The 26,970-nt window shown below is 43.4% G+C and overlaps 1 protein-coding gene across 4 annotated transcripts in view; it reads right to left on the reverse strand.

The window, feature by feature from the left end:
* LOC128341085 (uncharacterized) overlaps window positions 1–24,273 on the reverse strand; it is a 239,414-nt gene extending 215,141 nt beyond the window's left edge. For 3 of the 4 annotated variants that reach the window (XM_053287347.1, XM_053287431.1, XM_053287192.1), the window contains exon 1: window positions 24,145–24,273. The gene's annotated coding sequence lies outside the window, so the exon portion shown is untranslated. The remainder of the gene's footprint in view (window positions 1–24,144) is intronic. The other variant, XM_053287274.1, reaches the window with a different exon arrangement.
* Window positions 24,274–26,970: the final 2,697 nt, after the last annotated feature.

Consider the following 26,970-nt stretch of genomic DNA (forward strand, 5'->3'; position numbering starts at 1 on the left):
GTGGCATTGTGTCGTCCGAATTCTGCTGCTGCCGTAACCTGGGTTTTGTACTGTGGCTGCTCCAGAAACCATAGAGAGGGCGGCTCAGACCAGCCCAGACATGAGTCAGCTCTATGCCTGACATGCTTCTCACTGGCCACCTCTCAGATCAGTTGCCTCATCCTCCACAGTCTCTGCACTCCTCCTGCTGTTGCCCAGCAACATGGATGCTGCATTGCCACATCCCAAGCTCCAATGCATGTAAAGGAAGAGAACCACATTGGGGAAATCCCACTTCCCACTGCATCTTAGGGTCCCCCCTTTGTCAAACCTCACAAAAAGGATGGGATGATAAGATGGGCACAGCGGGAGAGGTCTCCAGCAATAGAGGGCTACATAAGTATGAGCACAAACACCTGAAGCCCTGGTGACACTAGGAACTGGGCAACTCTGTTGTTTCCCAACAAAGATCACACATGCCCAGGTGCAGATTAAACTTTTTGCTGCCCATAGGCAAAAAGGCTTTTGCTGCCCTTTTACCTGAAACAAAAAAGGGGTGTTTTTTTTTAATAAGGTAAAAAGGGGGACTTTCTCCTCGCCCACCCCACCCTTGCTGCAGCCGCCGCTGCCCACAGACAGGAACAACAAAATTTGAGGAGGGGCAAAATCTGCTGCTCCTCAAATTTTGCCGCCGTAGGCAAATCCCTACTCTGCCTCTGAAAAATTGGTTTTCATGAAAGTCGGCTTAGTGCATTTAATTCTGGAAGACTCCTTTAAATCCAATTGGAAATTGGCAATTACAGAAAAACTTCTATTATATGGATTCTCTCATGATGATTTTATTAGATTAGGTTTCGATCAGGCCAGAAGAGAAATTGTGCAACGTATCCATGACGTGGAGTTGCAGATGGATCATGCAAAGTTACCGAGTAGCATTTACATAGGTAGCCAGTGCACCGAGCTCAAGCCTGCTACATATCTAAGTAGCATTTTAATTCCAAAATTTAGACGAGCTCTAACACTTGCCCGTGTAAATGCTCTCCCAACAGCTGTGCTCCATGGGAGATTCCAGGGTATACCATACACATCAAGATTATGCCCTTGTGGATCTGGTAATGTTGAAACAACTGCTCATGTTTTACTGCACTGTGAATATTACAGAGACATAAGACGCCAACAAATTGCCCCACTTTTGATAAATTTTCCGGGTCGTGGAGAGGATTTCTATTTAAACTATTTGCTCACTAATCCTAATCCGGATGTTATTCATATCGTGGCCAAATATTGTTATATAATATGCCAAATGCGTATAAATGTAGTCTGATTTTATATTATCATCTTATTATTGTTATTATCATTATTATTTTAATATTGTTGTACTTCTGGTCTACGACCGAAATAAAGTTTTACTTACTTACTCTGCCTCTCCATTAATCCACCAGTTGACATGCCAGAGGAGTGATTACTTGGCTGAAATACCAATGTGCTGGCCCAATGCAGAAACCCATGGAAACCTCATCCTTGGAAACCTTCCTCTTGTCCAGTCATATAAAGAAAGAGACAACACACGTCCCCACAGATTTCCTGCCTGTATCTGTCCATTGTGTTACTTGAGCAACCTGCAACCTGCAAGAGCATCCTTGGTCACAGTGGACCAAACCCCAGGATCCTTTGCCAGCCCTCATATACATGTTTCCTCCTTGGAAGTAATCATGAACCCTTCCAGGAGTCATAGGAAACTAGTGCCCCTCTGCATCCCCCCATACCAGTATTTGTGCTTGTGAGAGACTATATGGCTATGAGGCCTTTGCAAGAGCAGTGGTGTGAGGAACGGTCATCTGCAGGATGATTCCCAGGCTCATAGATCAACCTCAAGTTTGTCTATCCGAGGTTTCGCACTCTGTCCAAAGGCGGCCATAGTCTCTACAGTAGGGGGCTCTCAGAAGTTACAGATATGTGAATCAGCATGGTGAGGTGACCAGTCTTCTAGAGAGGAAGCAGATTGTGCAGCCGATGTAATTGACAGAAAGCTGCTCTAACTACTACCCTGATTTGTGAATCAAACAGTAAGAATGGTTATTCACCATCTGGAAGGCTGAGGCTATGAGCCACCTGGAAAAGCTTAGCTGGACATAATTCAGCTGAAACAATAGTCATGGTGGGAAAAGACCTCTCCAGCTTCATCGCCAAACCTCATTGTTCTGCAAATATCCTCATTGTTCTGCTTGGATGTTTGGCACAATTTTTCCACCACTTGCAGTCAAGCCATCTTCCAACCTGCATTAGTTTCCCCAGCTTGTGGCTAAATCATGGGGCTCAGCTCTTATGAAGCTGGAGGAGAGGACTCCTGGAGGCAACCCTGTTAATAGCCCCTCTTAGCCTTTTCTCCCACTCCAATCAAATCAAAACAGCTGGGGTGGTGGGAGGGCAAGAAGAAGTGCTGAAGGGTAAAGTTAGTTACCCTTCAGAGTACTACAGCAGTGATTTTAGACTCCCTTCCTTCAGTGAACCTATTCCACATTGATTTGTCTGCTGAGAAACCTATGCTACATAACCCCTGGACACTGTAGAAGACTTGGAGAAAGGTTCTAGGGCTCACAGTCAGTTTATGGGGTTGCAGGTCTATCAGGCCTTGTTGTCTTGCACAAGCTGAGAGTATACATAGGACACATCTTACACCCTTCTTTGGCTACACATTGCAGGAGAAGATCAAAAGTGGTAGCCAAGCTTTCCTTCAAGGAAGCTTGTCGGTTATTTCTACACTTCTCATGAAGGAACCCCTAATTAAATTAGGGTTCCCCACAACACTACTGGAAAACCCTTGTACTAATGTTTGCTATAGCTCTATGATTCAATAACCATCACACTAGGAGGCTCCATTTTGTTACATTACTGCTTATTCAAGTATCTCCTCCATGCTAGGACATTAGCCCAGCAAATGGCCCCTTGTAACAAAAATCCAGCATAACAGGCTAATTATATGTATATACAATTCATGACAAGGACAAAGCATTGAACCTTAGCATTAGGCCCAGATCTCATTTCAACAACTTAAAGAATTAATATCAAGCAAGATATGTGTGTAGAGCATTACTGAGCATGACACAGATGTGATTCCCTTCCAAAGAATTCTGTTTGCAACATTAACATTTGCCTAGCAAAAGAGTACTTCACCCATAGAATAACATTTTATCAATGCTCAGCAGAGGATAACTTGGCTTTGAATCCAATTCCCAAATAATTAACACCTACCCTTTGGGCTGTGGACAAAAGGATTTTGTATTCATTGTGTTGACAGACTGATTTGAAAGCACCAAGGCAATGCTGTTTGACAATTCCTGCACACTTCATTCTGCGAAGGAAATGCATTCTGCTATCTGTACAATCAATTATGCAGACAAAATGAATTTCATCATAATTCTGTCAACAAAATGCTAACTTGCTTAAATTATTCGTTCGGCAAAATAAATTAACTTAAAATCCCTTTGTCCACAAAATAGATTTAAGCATTTAGGGAAGTCTTGTAAATAGTCTCTTCTGTTAGTTTAGCGTGTGTAATGCAAATATATGGCTTAACTGATCCTCACTCTTTCGGAGCAGAATGGCTGACTCCGGTGATTCAGTTTTTACCTTCACTTTAAGGTCAGGCTCAAATCAAGGGCAGCTTAGCCAGAACACATGATGAAAACAATGAGCAGCCAGACCATGTGAGAATATCTGGTTCCTTCCTTTCCACCCCCCGCCCCATTCCTCTTTTCCATTTTGTATTTAATCATGGGCAATTGGCAAGCAGAGCTTGACACAGGTTATAATTGTAGCATTCCCTGGCAAATCAGCCTGTCAGTCAGTCAAACAGGCATGCTTGATCCTTGGAGTATAAGTTGACAAGGAGTTTCTCAGACAAAGCTGAGCATGAAAGCACAGTTTAATGAGGGACTGCAGGATGGATGTCCTTGTAAGCTTTTTGTTAATGTGAAAGAGAGTCTCATTTTTGTCCTTTTAGATCACTTTCGTACAGAATTAGGGCTTATCCATGCAATGAAAAAAAATCCCAACATTACTCACAGAACTAGTCTATACTAGCCATAGCCCAGCAGTGGTTGGCCACCTTCGCACATAATGACAAACTGCAGGTTGATGGATCTGAGGTTAATCCTTGAACCCAGGAATCATGCCACAGACTATCGTCCAATCTGGATCTTGCAACCTCTGGTTTCAGGGCAGAGGAGCCCCACCCCCACTGACGTCTTCTCTTTTATTGTTTCCTTGGCTTTACTTGTTAGCCATGCTGGCATGCTCCTGGAATTGGTGGTATCTTTTCTCCTTTTTGGTATACATTTTAATTGGGCTTCTATGATTGTGAGTTTAAATAAACACCATGTATTCTGAGTGAAGTGACCCTCCTGATTTCCCCTTTCAGTTTTCTTTTCACCAAACTCCTCATTTTAGAGAAGTTCCCTCTTCTGAAATTCAAAGTGTCTATGTTAGACTTCCTTGGTGATTCTCTCCCAGCATGTGTGCTGAATTTGATCAACTATGGTCACTGTTCCCTAAAGGTTCCATGACACTGACATCTCACAACAGGTCCTGTACACCACTCAGGATTAAATCCAAAGTCACCTTCTCTCTGGTTGGTTCCATGACCAACTGTTCTAGGGCACAGTCATTCATTGTACTGGGCAAAGATCAACATGCCTATGTGCCAAGGGCTTTCACTCCACCTGTCTGCCAGGTACCACAACTTGGAAAGGTGTTGGTGTGGTACCCTTCCCCAGGTCTTGTGTGGTTTTAGCAATGGGGCTGGGAAGCAAAAACCTTGCAGGCATGTCGCTATTGCCTGTCACCTTCATGAAAGAGCAGACCTTGGGCCCCTCTTCCTCTACTAATTTGTACCAAAAAAATAGAGCAGAACCACCAAAGAATTCCAGGGGGTGCCTTTCAACCCAGATCCCGGGAATCGCTCCCCTGGCATATGTTATCTTTGTTGGAAACAACCGGTTTGCCCTGTTCATGGTGACACTGGGACTGCATGTGCTTGTGCAAATATGTCTTCATCACTTGATTGGTGGAGACCTCACCACAAAGTGCCCATCTTGTCATCCCATTCCATTTTTCTGCCAATTGCCAAAGGGGGACACAGTGGAAAGGGGGCATCCACCAATGAGGCGTTTCCCTTTGACATGCTGTGAAGCTTGGACAGGCAACATTCTACCACCAAGCAACAGGTGGAGGAGAGCGGAGACAGGAGGGGGTGAGGCAAGTGCTCTGAGAGGCAGCTAGCAAGAACTGTGGCAGGCATAGAGCTGACACATTCTGAGCTGGTCTGAGCCACCCTCTCTATGGTTTTGGCAGCAGCCACAGCACAAAACCCAGATTATGGCGGTGGTAGAATTTAGATGGCATGATGCCACCTTCAAACCTCAGGTTGGAGCAGTGAAACTCACTACAAACCGAAGGTTCAGAAATGGCTTTGGGTCAAAAACCTTAGGTTGCTTTTGTAATGGTTTAACACATTCAGATGACCATAAAATGGAACCTCTGGCTTGCTTGCCTCTGGTTTGCCATTACATGCGAAGGTGGCTATAGTGTGATATACAGTAGTCTATCCCATGTAATGGGATGAACTTGCTTTAGGGAGAGTAGCTTGTTTGTCCTGATCTTTCAATCAGGGGAGAGAGGGAAACACATCTTTCAAATAAAATAAAATACAAAACAAAAGGTTTTCAGAATGCTAGGCTATTGTGGTGAGGGAATTGGGCTGATCTGTCAAATATTGGGAGTCACAGGCATCCACATGAGGGATGTGCACGGAACCGGATTGCCCGCTTGGCTTGACTCTGAACCAGATTCGAGCTGCCCCAGACCCAGCTCAAGACCCCAAACGGTGTCATTTGGGTGGCTGGTGGGGGTGTGTGTGGAAGGAGCCCCTGCCGCTGCCTCCATCATCCCCAACCCCATCACCGCAGCCACCCTTCCAAGGCCTAAAACGGGCAGCAGCATGGCCACCTAGTCTCTTGGGAGGCCCAGGGTGGAAGGAACGCCCGCCACAGCCAACATCCTCATTGCGGCAGCTTGTTTTTAAAGGTAAACTACTCAAAGACTACCTTTTCCCTCTCTCCCCCCTCCCCCTTTACTTGTAAAGGGGAATCCTTCCCGGGTTTGTAGGGGTGTGCAATTTGGGTTTTCGGGTGATTCGGCTCGGACACGAACCGAATCACCCCTGTTGTGTTTTGTGCCCGAATCTGGGTCACCCGAATCACCCTTGATTCGGTTCGGATTCGGATTTAATCCGAATCCAAATCTGAATCGATTCGGGTGGGTAAAAAGGGGCCCAGGGGCAAAATTTTGGGGTGGGGTGGTAGTGCCCAATGGGTGGAGTCTACCACCCCAATTTCAGGGGGATTGGGCAAAGGGCTGATTTTTGGTGAATTTTTTAAGTTTTAGTGACTTTGGGGCAGTTCGGGGGCATAGCATGGGATCTAGGCAAAAGGAGTGGGGTGGGGTGGTAGTGCCTAATGGGTGCAGGCTACCACCCCAATTTCAGATTGAGGCAGATTGGGGCAGAAAGTGGGGCCTGGGGCAGAATAGTAGGGTGGGGCAGAGGGGTGAATTTTGGTGAATTTATGAGGTTTGTCTTCATAAGGTGAAGTGTGCTAAATTGATTACTTCCTCATATTATTCATAGTAATTGAGGTGTGAAAAAGTGAAAGTGGGGTCATGAGAGTTGTTTAATTGAAAAAAATCTCATTTGCTATGATAGAATGAGAATTCACACCTCAGAAAAAACTTCTGAGGTGTGAATTCTCATTCTATCATAGCAAATGAGCTTTTTTTCAATTAAACAACTCTCATGACCCCACTTTCACTTTTTCACACTTACTATGAATATGAGGAAGTAATCAATTTAGCACACTTCACCTTATGAAGACAAACCTCATAAATTCACCAAAATTCACCCCTCTGCCCAATCACTCTGAAATTGGGGATGGGTGGTAGCCTCCACCCATTAGGCACTATCTACCAGCCCACCCCACTCCTTTGGGGCAGATCCACTTACTGCCCCCAATCTGCCCCAAAGACACCCAAACTTCAAATATTCCCAAAAAATCAGCCCTCTGCCCAATCCCCCTGAAATTGGGGTGGTAGCCTCCACCCATTAGGCACTACCACACCACCCCAATCTTTTGGGGCAGATCCACTTTCTGCCCCCAAACTGCCCCAAAGTCACTAAAACTTCAAAAATTCTCAAAAAATCAGCCCTTTGTCCAATCCCCCTGAAATTGGGGTGGCAGCCTCCACCCATTAGGCACTACCACCTCACCCCACTATTCTGCCCCAGGCCCCACTTTATGCCCCAATCTGCCCCAAAGACATGAAAATTTCAGAAATTTCCCAAAAATCAGCCCTTTGCCCAATCCCCCTGAAATTGGGGTGGTAGCCTGCACCCATTAGGCACTACCACCCACCCCACTCCTTTTGCCCAGATCCCATGCTATGCCCCCGAACTGCCCCAAAGTCACTAAAACTTAAAAAATTCACCAAAAATCAACCATGAACCGAATCACCCGAATTTTTGGGGTCCAAAATTCGGGTGATTCGGCTCGTGCGTGAAAAATATCGGGGGACATCGGGGGCGATTCAGTTCAGCCCCGAATCACCCAAAATTGTTCATTTTGGGCACAGATCATTCTGTGCCCGAAATTTTTTGCACATCCCTATTTACAAGTATACTCATTGAGCCACCTCATGAGGTGCGGGCTTGGTTCAACTTGCCCTCAGACCAGCTCCCCTCGGTTTGGTTCAAGGGCAAGCCATGGAGCCAAGACAGCTCGTTTGAGCTGGCTTGATTCTGAGCCAACTCTCACATCCCTAGTCACAGAAGTGCCCACATCCCAATCCCAGAAGTGCCCACTATCATGCTTACAGCCTTCACGACTTCAGACGAAGGCTGTAAGCCTCTGTAAGCGTGAGCACTGTGGAAGGGGGAGGGAGGGGCATGATGGGCAGCAGCAGTGAAGGGGAACTTCCATTCCCACTTTGTATCATGTGCTCAAGTACTCCAACCTTAACTTCAATGTCTGAACGACACTACTGTGTTTAAAAGAGCACACACTCCATTTCACTTCTTACGGAGAAGTAAGTAATCTTTGTTGCACTAACAATCTAAGTACTGAAAGGGATCTTTTTTGTGGTTTTGTTGAATGTTTATGGGTCAGTTAGGAATTCTAACCTGTGCTAATGATGTTAGTGTGTGGTGTGAGTTAGTGATGTGCGTGTGAGTTAATAATGTAAGTGTGCAATAAGTTTAGAGCTTGCGGGTGGTATTTTTTCCAATATTCTACTGTATTCTTGCTCATGTGTGTGGTCTGAATTGAAAACTAACATTGATTCAGAAAAAAAAATATGATGCACATGTACATAGCAATAGCAATAGCAATAACACTTACATTTATATACCGCTCTCTAGCCAGAGCTCTCTAAGCGGTTTACAATGATTTTTAGCATATTGCCCCCAACATTCTGGGTACTCATTTTACCGACCTCGGAAGGATGGAAGGCTGAGTCAACCTTGAGCCCCTGGTCAGGATCGAACTTGTAACCTTCTGGTTACAGGGCGGCAGTTTTACCACTGTGCCACCAGGGGCTCCTACACAAAATGGATCGGTCACTTTAGGAAGTAAATCTGTTTCTGAGAAATTCTGCAGGTCTCAGAAATTGTAGGGATTCCAGGAAGAGAGAATGCAAAGTGACATAAGTGAACTTGTATATAGAAATGAACATCCCAATGTGTACAAGAAAGGGAAGGGAAGGGAAATAATGATCAATTTTTATGCCTGTAATGGCATTACATATTTAGGAATTCCAAGGTAATATATTATATTTCTCTCTATTGCTTAGATAATAAATCACTCAAGCTCAAGTGTGCCGTCAAGTCGATTTCAACTCCAGGCACCCACAAAGCTGTGTGGTTGTCTTTGGTAGAATACAGGAGGGGTTTACCATTGCCTCCACCCATGCAGTATGAGATTATGCCTTTCAGCATCTTCTTATATCGCTGCTACCTGATATAGGTACCAGTGGGGATTTGAACCGGCAACCTTCAACCTTCTGCTTGTTAGTCAAGCATTTCCCCGCTGCACCACTTAAGGTGACAATAAATCACTACTTGATTATAAAGGGGAAATGTCTGGATAGGAGAGGAGCCTTTCTGGTAATTGGCTTTGGCCGATTCTGTGGAGAATTCTGTTTGTTTACTATTTTTGGCTTTGAAATATGAACATGGGGTGGTGGATGGGGGACCAGAAAGCACTGTGGCCCTGCTTGCTACAGCTAAGCCTTGCGGACAATTCTAGCAGAAGATAACTATCCTTGATGGAATGAGGTTGTAGTTCTTTGCTTGGCTTGATTTTCATTATCCCTCCCTGACAGCCAGCAGAATGTCGATTAACAAGTGCAAAGGAGGTTATGAAAGAGCCATGCAAACCATACTGATCTCGAGCCAGTAGGTCTGTCTCTATGATATATGAAAAATGTACACCTGCACTGTACATATAGAGTTGTCTAATCCATCAAACAGATCCTTCAAGGATCATTGCTCTTCATAAGAACATCACGGATTTCAAGAACAGGGGGGAAAGAAAAAAGGTCCCATCCAAATTGCCTGCCCTCTGTTAGGCTGCTTTTAATCTTGATTTCTTGGTTTCCTCCCCGCACACACCAAGAGTCTCCTGTACCTTCTTCCAAAAATAAATGTGTGTGATTCTCAGTGGCTAGCATGGGATCATTCTTCATGCTTTCCTATTAGGTTCATCAGCAGCCAGCCAGTAATAAAGCTGAAAATATGTCCTTAAGATGAACTGTTCCAAATGGTACCATAAGGATGGTACATGTCATTGAGGACTGAAACTAATGGAATAATTGAATTGGCAGACCTATAGATATTTCATTTTTCTTAATCTAGTGTCTGAACCATGTCCCATGATGTAGGGGAAGAATGGCAGTTCAGTCCCCAAATAGCAGAGCAAAACCAGTGTGGTGAGAAAGCAGTAAGGCAAGAGGTCTTGACACAGTTCTTTAGTATTGAAGAGCTACAAAGATTTATTTAAGGAAAGGTTACAAACAAATGTGAAAAGCCTGCAGCTTAATTTCAGCAGTAGCTCATGGCTGAAGAGAGAGACCAAAACAAACTGTCATCTCTGGAGAGACAAAATGAAGACTAATGTGGAAAAACAAAGAGGGGAGGAGTCCAGCACTTTTATCCATGACTCTACCCCACCAGTGGTCACTATGAGACACTGCAGCTGAGAGCTGATGCTGCCAGGGTCCTAGCTCCAACACTCCTTCTCATCAGCTTGTGCTGCTGTCCATAAGTCCCAACTGCTCTCTCAAGGTTTTGAAACAATCCCCGGGCAACGGCTTAGTTAGCACCTCTGCTACCATTTGTTCATTTGGACAATACATCAATTTTACAAGTCCCTTTTCTTGTGCATCCCGCACGTAGTGATATTTTGTTTCAATGTGTTTTGTTCTCAATTTAATTTTCATTTCTGAGATCTGAATGCAGCTTTGATTATCCTTGAACATCTCAGTGGGTTTTGGCTCATCTATGTTGAAATACAACATTAGCTTGTGCAGCCACGCCATCTGTTGACAAGTTTGAGTGGCAGATACATATTCTGCCTCAGTAGATGAGAGAGCAACTATTGATTGCTTGCAGCTACAGCAACTGCCTGCTTCACTACCATAAAATAATACATAACCACTGGTTGACTTCCAGTCTGTTTGATCCTCAGCCCAGTCCGCATCTATATAACTTACTAATTGGGTCCACTACTAGCAGGCAACTTTAATTTTAGATGGATTGTCCATTTTAGGTACCTGCCTAGTTTCTTTACCGCAGTCCAGTCATCTTTGCTGGGTGTGCTTACTTCCCTACTCAAGATTCCCACAGATGCAGCTATATCTGGTCTTGTTATCATAGCCACATATAAAAAGTTTTCCAATTGCTGTCCTTTACTCACTGTTGTCTTACAGAAGTTCAGTCCCCTCCTTCTGTTTTAGGTAACCTGTTTCCATAGGTGTACTCATTTTTTTGGCCTCTGTAGGTCCCAAATCATTTATTTTTTGTTTTTGGTTAAGTAAATAGCTTCCATCCTCTTCACTCTCTATGTGTATCCCAAGATAGTGTGAAACAGGCCAAATTCTTTTACTTCTATCTCACTATTCAGGTGCTTTATTATTTCAAGGCTGTCCTCTATATTTTCATAACAAATTATCAGATCATCAACTGAAGTATATAGGTCCATTTGTTATCTTTGAGCCTCGAGTACAGGCAAGAGTTAGCCTTTCCTTTGGTAAATGCCTCATTGACTAGCATCTGGTTTAATTTGACATTCCAGGCGCTTGCAGCCTGCTTTAGTCCATAAATACTTTTCTGAAGCTTACATACAATTTTTTCTTTACCAGGTTCCACAAATCTTGGAGGCTGCTCCATATAAATATCTTCTTTGATGTCTCCATGAAGAAAGTAGTTTTCACGTCTATGTGATCCACCTGCATTTTCTTTATGCTGCAATGCTTAGGAGTGTCCTTACTGAGGTGTGTTTTACAATGGGAGCAATTGTCTCATCATAAGCTTCCCCATATATTTGCAAGAATCCCTTTGCCACCAGTCTCGCTTTGTAATGCTGGACATCTCCTTCTTCATTTTGTTAATTTTAAAAATCCACTTGCACCCCACAGACTTTCTTCTCTCAGGTAGCTCTGTGAGTGTCCATGTTATTTTTTTGCAATGATTCATCTTCTTCTTTCACAGCTTCCTTCCAGTTTTGTGCTTCAGTTGCAGGTTAGTTATCAATTTATTTCCACATGCTTGGTTCTTGAAACCTTTCTCCCTTTGCAATGTAGGAAGGTTTATTAGGCGGAACTCCTTTATTTTGTCCTGTTGAACGCCTCATCCTTTGTTCACCATCTTCTTCTGCTGAATTGCTGCCAGGTGTAAAACTTACAGTGGATCCTTCCTTTTGTTCATATTGCCTTGATTCTTTCTCCAACTGAAAATGGGCTCTAAGTTTGGCAGTTCACTAGAGCTTGGTTTTTCATTTTCACTGAAGTATGCTATATTGCATATTTTAATTGTTTCTGTGGCAAGATCTAAAATCCTATATCCTTTACATCCTATGGAATAGATGACTATTCCTTCATCAGATCTACAGTTGATTTTGGTCATTTTGGCTTTTGGTATTGGTATATAGGTGCATATAGCCACCTAATGGCATAGCGGGGAAGTAACTTGCCTAGGGAGCAAGAGGTTGCTGGTTTGAATCCCCGCTCTTATGTTTCCCAGACTTTGGGGAAAGGCCTATATTGGACATCAGTGATATAGGAAGCTGTTGAAAGGCATCATCTCATACTGCACGGGAGATGGCAATGGTGAACCCCTCCTGTATTCTACCAAAGAAAACCACAGGTTCCAGATGGTGTCCATTGGAGACAGCTGTTCTTCAAAATCTGAACTTTTGTATGGTGTTCCCCAGGGCTCCATATTGTCTCCAGTGTTGTTTAATATCTACATGAAACCGCTGGGGAGATATCATCAGGAGATTTGGTGCAGGGTGCTATCAGTATGCTGATGACACCCAAATCTATTTCTCCATGTCAGCATCATCAGGAGAGGGCATAACCTCCCTAAATGCCTGCCTGGAGTCGGTGATGAGCTGGATGAGGGATAACAAACTGAGACTGAATCCGGCTAAGACGGAGGTACTCATTGTGTGGGGTCAGAACTCAAGAGATGATTTTGATCTGCCTGTTCTGGATGGGGTCGCACTTCCACAGAAGGAACAAGTACGCAGTCTAGGGGTGCTTCTGGATCCGAGCCTCTCCCTGGTGTCCCAGGTTGAGGTGGTGGCCAGAAGTGCCTTCTATTAGCTTCAGCTGATACGCCAGCTGCGTCCATTTCTTGAGGTAAATGACCTCAAAACAGTGGTACATCTGCTGGTAACCTCCAGACTGGATTACTGTAATGCGCTCTATGTGGGGCTGCCCTTGTACAAAGTCTGGAAACTACAGCTGGTCCAGAATGCGGCAGCCAGGCTGGTCTCTGGGTCATCTCGGAGAGATCATATAACTCCTGTATTGAAGGAGCTACACTGGCTGCCGATGTGTTTCCAGGCAAAATGCAAGGTGATGGTTATAACCTATAAAGCCCTAAACAGTTTGGGCCCTGGGTATTTAAGGGAACGCCTTCTTCGGCATGAACCCCACCGCTCACTGAGATCTGCTGGAGAGGTCCATCTGCAGCTGCCTCCGGCTCGTCTGGTGGCCATTCAGGGACATGCCTTCCCCGCTGCTGCCCTGCAGCTTTGGAATGCGCTCCCTAGTGAAATAAGAGCCTCCTCATCTCTGACAGCTTTTTTAAAGTCTTTAAAAACACATCTCTTCACCAAGGCTTTTAATCAATGTTGTTTTAATGGTTTTAATGCTGTTTTAAATTATTATTTTAAAATTTTGAAATTGTTGTAATTTGTGGTGTCCCGTCCCCCCCCATTTTTGTCTTAACAAATGCTTTACTTTGTTTTTATTCTGTTGTAAACTGCCCAGAGATGTAAGTTTTGGGTGGTATAAAAATGTTTTAATAAATAAAAAATAACTCATGTAGTGTTGTTCCCATGGCCTTTTTTGGCAATCTGTTTTGCAGATTAGTAGCAGTCATCACTGCCTCTCCCCAAAATTTAGTAGCCAAACCAGTATCTACAAGCATGTATGCATCTCATCATTTCCGTAAGAGAATGGTTCTTTCTTTCCACCACTCCATTTTCCTCCAAAGAACAGTATTTTGGTGTTCAATGCCCTCCTCCTTTAGGAATCTTATGACATTATTCCCAGTGTATTCACCACCATTGTCAGTGCTTTCTCCCAAACTTGTTGCTCAGTCTTGCAACATATTCTTTTAGTCTTTCTAGTACTTGTCCCTTTTCACTTAACAGGTGTGTGTGTGTGTGTGTGTGTGTGTGTGTCTAGAAAAGTCATCAATGAAAGTAAGAACATATTTATTCCCTCCTGATAAATGTACTTGCATAGGTCCACAAACATATGAATCAGATCCAAAGGATGCTATGTTTCTCTTTCTTTGCATGGAAGATAAGTAGGCTGTCTTGCCTTTGCTCTCATACAGCATGCACACTTTGATTCAGTGCTTCAGGGGGCATTTCAGCCTGACATATCAATTTGGCATTTCTAAGGCCTAACCTTCTGTGCCACAAATCTAGACATCCTTTGTGTGTGCATTCCTTCAGAGTTTTGTCCTTTTCAGTCACACATTCTACTTCAAACAATCCATTCTCTTGTAAAGGTGCTTTCCTGTTTATGAGTAATGAAACAGTGCCTCCCTTTAAATTTTACTTTGTAGCCCCTTTCTTACAGACATCAGAGTTGTTTCTAGAGTAGGCACATGCAAAACTTCTTCAACTGTTAATCCAATGGTTTCTGCTTTCTCCAGTTTGCAGAGCAACTGTGCAGATCCTTTCCCTTCTACATTCATCAGTTTTCTATCTGTCAAATATATAGGGATTTTACAACTTGTATCTAGCTTTATAAATCTCTCCTTTTCTATAATTAGGTTGCTTGTAGCACCTGAGTCAATGCAAATGCCACTGCTGCATTTATCAGACTTCGCTTTCAAAACTTTATCTGTTCTTGCAAGGTATATCCTTTGCTTATTAGCTATAGTCCCTGTTTGCTTGTAAGTTCTGTACTCTGTGTTCTCAGATGACTCAGTCTCATTACAACTTTGTTTGGATTGCCTTTTGTCTGCAAACTCTTTATTCTTGGAACACTTATTCTGCAAGTATTTGGGGCTTCCACAAATAAAGCATTTCTTATTTCTTTGCAAGGTTCTAAATGCATTTTATTTATTTATTCATTCATTCATTTATGTATTTATTTATTTGATTTCTATACGGCTCTTCCAAAAATGGCTCAGGGCGGTTTACACAGAGAAATAATAAATAAATAAGATGGATCCCTGTCCCCAAAGGGCTCACAATCTAAAAAGAAACATAATAGACACCAGCAACAGTCACTGGGGGTACTATGCTGGGGTGGATAGGGCCAGTTACTCTCCCCCTGCTAAATAAAGAGAATCACCACGTTAAAAGGTGCCTCTTTGCCCAGTTAGCAGGGGTAAATGGATTTTTGGTTGCTTATCATCCCTTCTGTGCAAATCAAAGTCCTCTAGACGGTTAATTACACATTGCAAGTCTGCATCAATTTCCTTGAGTTCCAAGGCACTAGTCACACTATCAAAGTATTGTGGTAAAATATTCAACAGCAATCCTATCAAAACCTTTTTAGATTGTGAGCCCTTTAGGGACAGGGAGCCTATCTATCTATCTATCTATCTATCTATCTATCTATCTATCTATCTATCTATCAACTGCTTTGGGAATTTCTGTTGAAAAGCAGTATATAAATATTTGTCATATTTGTATTTGTATGTGTACTGCATATGGCATGAATACTTCTTGAGCTTGTGGCTGCCTAGCCTGGATATTTCATGTCCTTGGACAGACATTCTCCTTCTCTAAGTCTTTTATTGCTCAATTTTCTTACTAGATGCACTTTGGAAAACACAAACTTCTTTTTATATAATCCCTTCAGAGTTTCCCACCTATTCTTTGCATTTTATTTGTCTCTTAGCTGCACTAAGATTGGGTCACTCACTGCCAAGCGAATAATTTCTGATGCCTTTTCATCTGCTCTGTCCCATTCTTTCAGCTCCTTTCCTGCATCTTCAGGATGCTGGGTGTGCAGAATACTGTCAAGTCCATGATTCTTGAGGAGCATGAAACTAAAACCTAGCTAAGGGAGCCCAGCCCAGTTTTGCTCACTTGTGAGAATCACTGGGCTCAAGGGCGAGCCTGGTGGCTCCACCAGGGGCGTATCTAGGGTGGGACAGGCAGGGCATGTGCCCTGGGTGCCACTTGAATGGGGGGCGCAATTTTTTTAAAAAAAATTTAAATGGCCGCAGAAAACAAAATGGCCACCACTCATCTCAAATGGCCTCTGTGAGGCCCTAGGCCATGCCAGGCCTCACAGAGGCCATTTGAGCATGTGCGGTGGCCATTTTGTTTTCAGCAACCATTTTTTAAAAACAAAATTTATTTTTAAAAAATGGCCACCGCACATGCTCAAATGGTCCCTGTGAGGCCCTAGAGGCCAGTGGGGGGAGGGGGGACCTTTGCAGACCCCCCCCAGCCTTTAGGAAGCCCCCTGAAGGGGCTACAGGTAAAAAAAATATAATATAAGTCACTGTACACATATTTAATTTGGCACCATGTACAGAGAATCAGGGCTAGGATTGTATTCATTTGCTCTTACTTTGCTTCTTGTGATAAGTGAGTTAAATGTGATGTCTTAATAATATGGCTATTAATGGTGAGTTTGTCCTTGAATCAGTGTGAAATCCTTAGTATTAAGGCCCACTGGGCTCTCTTTCTCTCATTTTAACTGTCTTTCTGAAAGACTAGAATATATTCCAAGCAGTGACACAGTTTACTCTGCATATCCTTTAATTATTTTCAGAGTATCTGGGAAAAGTCACATTCTCTGTTTATTTTTAAAACTTATGTAACAGTGATGCTACAATGCATAGTAGAGAATTAGACAGGCACTTCTGTTTAGTTTTCCAAGTACACCTCCACATAGTATTTGGGTATTTCATGAGCCTCAGCATACTGAAATGTGTAGTTTCCCAGCATTTTTTTGGTTTGGCTACGTCCAGTGCTACACAGTTTTTGAAATATTAAAAGATTAACAAGCTTGACTTGTATTTTTCAGCTGATATTAGGTTAAGTTAAATGAAAGATGGGTGTCAGATGTTTGGACAGAGGGCGCAATTTCAGTGCTTGCCCTAGGCGCTATTTTCCCTAGATACTCCTCTGGGCTCCACAGCAGCAAGCCCATCTAAATAGCAACCCTGTTAAATGAGCTTAATGGAGCGAGTACTCCAATAACCTCATTTTTCGGATCGTATGCCAGCCGTGGCAGCTTGCAGTCACAACAGACACACTCAGGGGGAGGGAGGGGGGTCCCAGAAATGCACTGTGCACTTGAGCAGTGCATTACAGGGGCTCCGGGGGGGGGGCACCGTGCAGCCTGGAGCCACCAGGAAAAGCATGGGCAGGTGGCAGGAGAGCACCCGCCCAGGGACCAAAAGAGGATCATCTGTGGGGAGGTAAGCACTTTTCAGCTTCCTCCCTGCAAAGGAGGGTAGCCCTTCTCACTTGGTCTTGAAAAGAGCTTCAATGTTTCTTTTCCAAACCACCCCAGGTTTGTCAATTCCTCCCCCATCCATCAAGATTTGTGATGACATCTATTCACTTGAATGGGTCCAGTTCCTGTTTTATCTCTGCATTTCCTGTCTTTCTATAATCATCTTCCTGTTTGTTTTCCAGCTCCAGTTTTGCTTGCATGGGTTAATCCTATTTCTCCAAACATCTTCTAACTTCATTTTACAGTTACATGTAATTCTCTTTGTACTGTGTGGTACAGTAAAGGCCAATTGATACAGGCACCAAATATGCCCCCTGTCTTTTATTGCTGTCATATGTGCACTGTAGGGTTACATGTTAATGGTGCTTATCAAGCACATACAAGCACACGTGAAAGCGTGCATATGTCGGGCCTTCCTGCTGGCCGCGGGTGGGCCTGAGTACTCACCCAGTCGGAGGGCTAAGAAGACAGAGGGAATACAGCCCCTGGGTACAGGCAAAGTCAGCTGGGACCCTACACAGTTGCCAGGGAGAGCCAGGACACACAGGAACCCACAGACGTGGGTTCCTTTCCCGGTGGCAAAGAGGAGAAGGCAGGGCCTCCACAGCTAGCAAGACAGGCAACAGCTGAAGGAGGGAGGATGCAGGCAGCTCCACTGGAGAGGGCGGAGTCAGGAAAGGGTGGTTGGGACTGCCCTGATTGCAGGGCTTTATTTAAGGCTTGGATGGCCAGGGATGAGGAGGTCTGGAGAGACAGGAGTGAATTGGACCTAGACTGAGGAGCAGTCTTACCCTTCTCCCTGACAGCTGGTAGAGGGGAAAGGTGGCAATTAACCCCCTCACTAGCACCTCTGAGGCCACTTTCACAGCCTATGTACAGGATCAGAGGAAGGGAGCAGTTGGATACTGTGATCCCAAACCAATGTGTGACAGCGCGCACGCGCGCACACACACACACACACACACCACATCAGCAACAATAGCTGATGTGGAGGCTGCAATATTATGACTGTGCCGTTTACAAATGTTTGCTGTTCTTCCTCGTTTGTTCAGGGCACTGGGCATGCATTAGAATTCCTCTTACTTCAAAGTGAGATTTATAAGATTGTTTACACCTTTTCTTTTACATGTGTCTGCCTGGTGTAGCGTACTAGCAACTGTAAAGGTTGCAGTAACCTCTTTGGGGAAAGGTATATGTAAAAGCAACCTCAGTGGATGAGTGATCAAAGGAAGTTTGTGCCCATTTGCAACCACCAGATAATGTCGCAACTTCCAGACAGATGAAAAAATTTGGTGTGTGTTTATTTTTTGATCAGATCATGTGTGCATACAATAATATATGGAACTAACCAAGCAATAAAAATCTGAACAAATGAACCTTCAAAACAGCCTGAGTGATGTATGTGTGCAGGAAATGTATTTAAAGCTTTTGCTTTCTGCTCTAGGCATTTAATCAACTTGAAGCTCTAATCTATTTTTTATCCGAAATGGGATTTTTAACTAATCAAAACATCCAACTGAAGCACCAGTAAACACATGTGGTCTTCCATATGTCTCACAGATGTATGTCATGCTAAAGGAAATAAGTTTAGGAAATTTTTTGCAAAGATATTAGCCTTCTGGAAATAAACAGGAGAGAAAAATAGATGGGCAGTAGGATAGTACCAACTACTGAAAGGGATCTCCAAGGTCATCTAGTCACACCCAAGCAATGCAAAGAAGTAGCAAAATTTTGCCCTTCCAGAAGTTTACAGCACAAACTGGAGAAGAATCTATCAGTGGTAATTATCTCCAATAACTGCACATGTGCAGCCAGAAGAACCTTCAACAAGGGTGCTTGTGTGTGGGAGGAGTGATTTTCACCAATCTCCCCTTCCTCCAGAAGCACTGTATGAAAATACAAATATGTCCCTGAGACTGCATTACCCTTGGGGACATATTTCAATGTCCCACAGAGCACCTCTGGAGGAAGGGGACATTGGTAAAAACTGCCTCCTCCCCACCACAACCCCCATACATCAGTGCCCACATTACTGAAGTGGGATGCTTCTACTGCACGCGTGCTTCTTTTGGTTGCATGAACATAGCGTTAGCCTGCTTGTCAGCTAGTGAGTCCTATGCAGTGTAAAGGATCCAGTGACACATATTCTCTTCCAGCTTTCTATTATAAACCTCTGGAGATGAAAATTTTGCTACGTCCTTGATATAGTTGCAAATATATGATATATGGGTATGACCCCTTCTCAGAGTTAAGTAATAATTCCATTAGTTTGAACCTCTCCATGGCAGTTTTGACTACCAGCTGAGCCCCTTTCTCTAGAGCAAAGTAAGAACTGCAATAAGACCACACAGGAAAAAAACTATGGGTGTAGGAACATGCTAGATCACAAATGACCACTGACTGGTCCCCTTCCTGGAACAGGGGGAAATTTAATGGTGCCTGAACAACATTCTCACTCTCAAGATTGAATCCGTATCTCCCACAAAAGGCAAAAGTTAGTTTCATCAAGCACAAGTGAGGGTCTATGTGGCCACCCAGTGATGCGCTCTGTACAGGTCTAGAAAAAGCAATGAAAATACTCCAAACTGATAACATCATACCTGAAAACAGAAATTATTTTGGTTAGGCTGTATAGTCTCCCCAGCTACGTGTACGTTACTGCAAACCATTCACTGAGTTCTAACTTTCACTAAGGAGATGTACCTCTGTCCACTAATTTTACATTGATGCAGTACCAATATTTAGCAGCATAAAACTGCTTTTTGAAATCCACTTTTAGAGTCTGACTTCTTCTGGCCATAATAACATACTTGGCTTTCATATAAGGCAAAATCACGTTGCTAAACAAATGATTCTCTGTTTTTGTGTCAGAAAACTGGTGTAACACGCCACTGGAATCTACTGTACCCATTGGCCAAACAGCTTAATCTCCAGCACAACCTACTAGTTAATTGTTAAAATGCACTTTTGGAAATAACAGGTAGGATGTGGGCGGGGGGGCGGGGGAGAGATTGAATAACCTGGAATACAACTTGCTTTTTAAAATAACCGACTATACAATTAACCATACAAAATAATTGGGCACTGGCAGTATTCAAAGTTTGGAAATGAGAATGCTGAGCTAGAAAAAGTGTGACATTCTATAGTATCCTAATGCTATGCACAACAGAAAGAGGTTACTGATGTACAACAATGTGATTAGGAATAATCCCATTTCAGTAATTAATATATGGACTCCATATTTCACAAAAATGTTTCAGACATTCCTTCACAAACACATCATCATCATCATTATTATTATTACATTTATATCCCGCTCTTCTTCCAAGGAGCCCAGAGCAGTGTACTACATACTTGAGTCACCCAGCTAGTTTCATTGCTGAATGGGGATTTGAACTCGGGTCTCCCTGGTCCTAGTCCAGCACTCTAACCAGGGCACCACGCTGGCTCTCATTGAAAGAAAGTGATTCATTCTCATTACAAACCATGATTATCAAACCAAAGTAAAAGCTCTTTTACATCCCAGGACATTGATTTCCATAGAATAATTAAGCACATGCTTATATCTTTCTCACTGAAATCAGTGGCACTGATCTCCATGCTTAACTTTGGCTAGATCATTGTTTTGTTGCATTGTTTTGCAGTACAACAGGAGGGCCACAGTCCATCACAGAAGTAAGTATGCTTAAGCTCATTGATCTCAATGAGCTTAAGAAAGCCCAACTTGTAATGGATGACATCCAAAAAGTCCTCTTTGTTTTTCGTTTCTAGCAACTATAATTCTGGTTGTCAACAATGTTCCAAACTGTTTCCAGAGTTTCAATAGAATTAAGCATCTGTGAAATCTCACGCTTAAAATTCTGTTTTCAATTCTGTTTTCCCAGCCATGATCTGTTTCTGTCAACAGATGGGGAATATCATTACTAAAATAACTGGAACCTTTAGTAATGAAAGGTTCGGACTACTCCTTCGTCTAGACCTTACCAGGGTGGGGCCAGTGGGTGCACCACCCCCACACAGAGCACTGGTTCACCCCACGCAGAGTTGTTTTTGTCTTTCCAGAAAATCTTTTTTTATTTTAAATGTGTGATATGACAATAAAAGCCTCCATTTAAAGAATGACAGCTTATTTTAAGAAAAATGGTAGCTGGTACTGGGGTTCCCCCTAAAAATGCAGGAGGAGGACTCCAGAAGTCTGCTCACTCAACATTTATGCATGCTCAGGGTAGATTTTTCATCATTCTAATCATCCTATGATTATTTCAGTCATCCTGGAAAAACACCCTGAGGTCATGCACACGGCTTCCAGAGGCTACTGCTATGGGCTGCGGGGAAGACAGGAGCTCAGTCACTTGCCTTCTCCAGCAGACAAACAGCAGCCACCCTCCCCTTCATGTGCCCACACGAGCGGCGGTGCAGCGGCGGCAAGATCTGGGAGTGGGAGGACTCCCCCCTCCCGCATCTCAGAGGGCCACATGGCATGAGTGTGGCAGCTGCTCTCATTCGAGCAGCTGCCGCACTTGGCATAGCTGCTCCTTTCCCTTGGCACCCAGCCGGAAATGGCAGCAGGCTGGGGGGAAGCCTTTTATCCCAGCGGTGAATGTGCAGACAAGCACCTGCCAAGGTTTGTTTAACCTCGGCTAAATGCCGGGTTAAAAAGTTGGGCTAGCAGGGGTGGAAGCACTGGGGTCGGGAGCGATGGGGTCAAGAGCTGGGCTGCCCTAGCCCAGGTTGGGTTGCTTGTGTGAACAGTCTCACAGTGTCGTAACATGACCTTTCAGGAGTTGAATACTAAACCTTTCTATTATGGGCTAGAGTTAGTTTCCACCCCTTGGACTTTCCTTTGCGTTGCATTCCAACACTGACACACAGATCCTGGCAGTGCTGCAGTGTGAAATCCAGCACCAAAACTCAGCTCTTAGCCAAGGTTAAGGGTACAAATGCTCCCAGGATCATGTGTCAGCGTGAGCTGCTTTCGCTGACACAGAGGCGTGTGCCTAGAGCGCCTGTCCCCTGGGGGAATCCCCCCGTGCACGGTGCTCGCCATGTGGTGCAATTTGAGCTTCTCGGAGGCCAGGATGAGTCCTGGCCTCTGTTTACCCACATTGCGGGGAGCAGTGCAGATAGTCATCCATGCTGCTCCCAAGCATGAGATGAGCCAGCGTGGTGTAGTGGCTAGAGTGCTGGACTAGGACCGGGGAGACCCGAGTTCAAATCCCCATTCAGCCATGATACTAGCTGGGTGACTCTGGGCCAGTCACTTCTCTCTCAGCCTAACCTACTTCACAGGGTTGTTGTGAAAGAGAATCTCAAGTATGCAGTACACCACTCTGGGCTCCACTCTGGAAGAGCGGGATATAAATGTAATATTATTATTATTATTATTATTATTATTATTATTATTATTATTAATAAACTATTCAACACCAATGAAAGAAAGCAGGTCTACAAGAAAGAACAAGTCAAGAACCGAGCAGAAAAATGGAAAAATAAGCCCCTGCATGGTCAATATTTGCACAATATAAGTGGAAAATCAGACATCACCAAGACCTGGCAATGGCTTAAGAATGGCAACTTGAAGAAAGAAACAGAGGGTTTAATACTAGCTGCGCAAGAACAGGCACTAAGAACAAATGCAATAAGAGAAAAAGTAGAAAAGTCAACAACAAACAGCAAGTGCTGCCTTTGTAAAGAAGCAGATGAAACAGTGGACCACCTAATCAGCTGCTGTAAGAAGATCGCACAGACTGACTACAAACAAAGGCATGACAAGGTAGCAGGGATGATACACTGGAACATCTGCAAAAAATAAAAGCTACCTGTAGCCAAGAATTGGTGGGACCATAAAATTGAAAAAGTTGTAGAAAATGAAGATGTAAAAATATTATGGGACTTCCGACTACAAACAGACAAACATCTGCCACACAATACAGCAGATATAACTGTAGTCGAGAAGAAAGAAAAACAAGTCAAAATAATCGATATAGCAATACCAGGGGATAGCAGAATAGAAGAAAAAGAAATGGAAAAAATCACCAAATACAAAGATCTACAAATTGAAATTGAAAGGCTGTGGCAGAAAAAGACCAAAATAATCCCAGTGGTCATTGGCGCCCTGGTCATTGGCGCCCTGGGTCTTCCAAAAGACCTTGAAGAGCACCTCAACACCATAGGGGCCACAGAAATCACCATCAGCCAATTACAAAAAGCAGCTTTACTGGGAACAGCCTATATTCTGCGACGATATCTATAACAATAGCAACCACATTGACAATAAAATTCTGGCATCCCAGGTCCTTGGGAAGGACTCGATGTCTAGATAAAACAAACCAGTCAATAACACCTGTCTGACTGTGTAAACAAGAAATAATAATTTAAAAGTGCTGGCCATGTGGGTGCATGGCTTGCACGGCATAGGGGCTCGGAGCAGTCATTGGGGGAAGGTAGGTGGAACCCTGCCTTCCCCACCCCCACCGAACTGCATGTGGGGTCATCAACATATCACCGCTCTCTTGATGATGAGACATGTTAGTGAGGTCTGGAGCTTCTTCTGCTGTGCACCTTAAAAAATGACTGTTGACATCGTCATTCATATGAAACTGTGGTGAGTTACTAGTTATACTGACTTCCCAACAGCTCTTTTCATCACTTCCCGCTCACTTTTATGATTCTGCGGCAAGTTAATGGGGTTGCCATGCCATGTGTCTGACCTCTTTACAAGCAAGAACATAGAACTTTAATTTTTAAAAATATAGAAATAAAAAATATTTAATATAGTGAACTCTCAGCCCAATGTTCACATGCCTTAACTGTCTTCAGAACCATTTCAGAAGAAAAGTTTTTTGGGGTTTTTTAAAAAATCACATTTAAGTTGCATTTGATACAACTTACCACTTCAAAGACTTGGAACCCAAAGAGATCCTATCCTACGAGGAACCACAGCGGTCCCTTCCCGCTGCCAGAAACAGAGCCCACTTGACAGTCAAACTGAAAGAAAACAACCCCTTATTCTTTCCAAACTGTCTCCTTGATGTCATCAGATTCTACTGGTGCTCCATTGTCATCATGTTCTATGCCCCGATATTAAGTGCTGTGATTCGCTCTAGTGAAGAAGACCATGCTTAGGTATCCATTCCATTTATAATATGAACATATCACAAATAATCTTTATTCAACAAAGCATTTACATCCACACATTCAGAACTGGCAGCCGGCCTTCCAGTACAGATGTGAGCTGGGGTTCCGTTTTCCTACATACGTTTTAAAGACCCACAAGCTCACTGTAAATTCCACCTCAAAATGATGAGAGCTCTGAAATGAAGAATATTATAATTTGGACTCTTAACATTTACATGTGATTGATACATTTCCTAATGGGAAACCCAGACCGGCAAGTTAAGTTTAAATTTAGTTACAATTTGGAATCAAGATTTCAGGATTCAAATCTCAATTAATATTGTCTTGAACTTTGAATTTAGACTTGCTAGTTCTAAAACTGGTAAATTACTTTTCTTTTTGCAATAATTACGTTTTTGTTTTACTATGGGAAACATAATCACAAGTTGTGCAATTTTTCCTAATCAGACTATTATATTGCTACAAATATACTCCTTCACCTGCTACTGTAAAGGACATTTGCATGCTATATGAGTCACAAGTCTGTCATCCCAGACAAATCAGGTGATTATTATAGACTAGATAATACCTCTGTAGATAGATGAATAAACATGTAACAGTAGGCACTGCTATTCAACTGTCAGAGAAGATACAAAAGCTGGTAATGAAAAGAAGAACAATGATAAAAATACTTTAAAGAAATTTCTGATACAGATCTAAAAAAAATTTAACACATTTTTTATATCCCGCTCTTCCTCCAAGGAGCCCAGAGCGGTGTACTAAATATTTAAGTTTCTCCTCACAACAACCTTGTGAAGTAGGCTAGGCTGAGAGAGAAGTGACTGACTAAGAGTCGCCCAGCAAGGATGATGGCTGAATGGGGATTTGAACTCGGGTCTCCCTGGTCCTAGTCTAGCACTCTAACCACTACACCACGTTAAAATTTAACGAAGATTTAAGTAAGCGTAAGACATAACAATGCATGATTTCTAGAGCCAAATTCACATGTAATATTCAACATATGTATAATCTGTGCACAGGGTATGCATGTACACACGTGTTCTGTTAGGCACACAATAAGGTCATTCACACAACTCAAATCCCTGGTGGCTAGGAAGAGCTGGCATGAAGGGAGGAGTATACCTACCTTTCCCCTCACAACTGTGGTGATCCTCATGCAACGCTGCTCGGCCATGCACACAGTTGCTGCTGTGGCAAGTGGCAAGTGGGGAAACGCAGCCTGGCCTCCAGAAATCCCACAATGCAACACACAAGGAGCGCAAGGCATTGGGGGATTTCCCTGCAAGCCAGGCACTCTAGGCATAGGCAGCCCAAGCAGACACACGACTGGGATTCCAGACAGAAGGACTCTCTTGCAACCTTCTACCTGGATAATAGCCCAGGGGAAAACCTCGGGTTATCCTGGTGCTCCACCTGACCAGCCCTACCTGGGTAGGACTGTGCAAAGCCAGGTAGGGCTGCTTGTGTCAACAGCCTCATTATATTCAGCACAAATATAATAGTATCCTTCCTATCTGAATCTTGAATTTCAGTAGACAGTACCCAGGCTTATTTTGAAAAAGAATGTGTGTGTGCAGGCATTCACACAAAAGCATGTTTGTATGTGTGTACAGACACTTGTACACACATACAATGTAATGTCTACATAGGGCTTCTAGACGTCCTGTATGGGGTCTCTATTTGAGTTTAAAGTCGAAAGAGCTGCAGGGGGAGAGACAGGAAGATTCTGTCAGCTCCAAGGCCCAAATGGATGCAGTCCATTTTAAACTGTGAGAAGCAGTGGAGGACATGACGTGCAGCATTATGGAACTGTCATGCTGTGCAGTGAGGCTGCTGTGGGCGCCTTAGCAGCCCCAAGTCTGCTCCAAATGAACAGTCATGCAAGCAGCACTGCTGTAGTTTCCCCCAATGGAGAAAATGGAGGGAGTGCTGCTTGTGCAACCCCTCATTCAGAGGGGCATCACTGCTGCTTAGGAGTGCGCAGCAGTCCCAGGCACAGCTGCATAAAACTGCGCATCATGTCAGCCACCAGTGCACTTTGGGGGTATTAACACTTTTAAAAAACATGTTAACATACACACAAAAAGTAGTCCGAAATAAGAAAAGCACCTCCCAATAAAGACTACAGTAAGAAAGTCTCTTGCAGTTTAAGAGCATTTGTTGCGATTCTTCTTATACGACATAATGTCTATGGCAATGTTACCAACATGCAACAACTAGCCCCCCCTCCTCTTTTAAGCAAAGGGATGTTTGCCTGTGGCATGCATACCCAGTACACCGGCAAATATAATTATTTGTAATAAAGTAACAGTTAATAAAGTAATTATAATAAAAGAAAGTAACAGTTAATTCTGCCGTAAGTTGCAAAGAAAAATAATTAACAGCAAGCATACCCTTTAAACAAATAATGCTAATAATGATGATGATGATGATGATGATGATGATGATGATGATGATGGCAGGGGGGCAAGCCATGCTATTGGGAGCAGATTTGGAGCTTTTCCCTACAATAATCTATTGAGTTTAAAACACTGTTTTGCAAGCAAAATTCAGTCAGCCGGTTACAGCAACTGGCTGACT

This window comes from Hemicordylus capensis, chromosome 1 (genome assembly GCF_027244095.1).
Source record: "Hemicordylus capensis ecotype Gifberg chromosome 1, rHemCap1.1.pri, whole genome shotgun sequence".
In the NCBI taxonomy this organism is placed as follows: Eukaryota; Metazoa; Chordata; class Lepidosauria; order Squamata; family Cordylidae; genus Hemicordylus; species Hemicordylus capensis.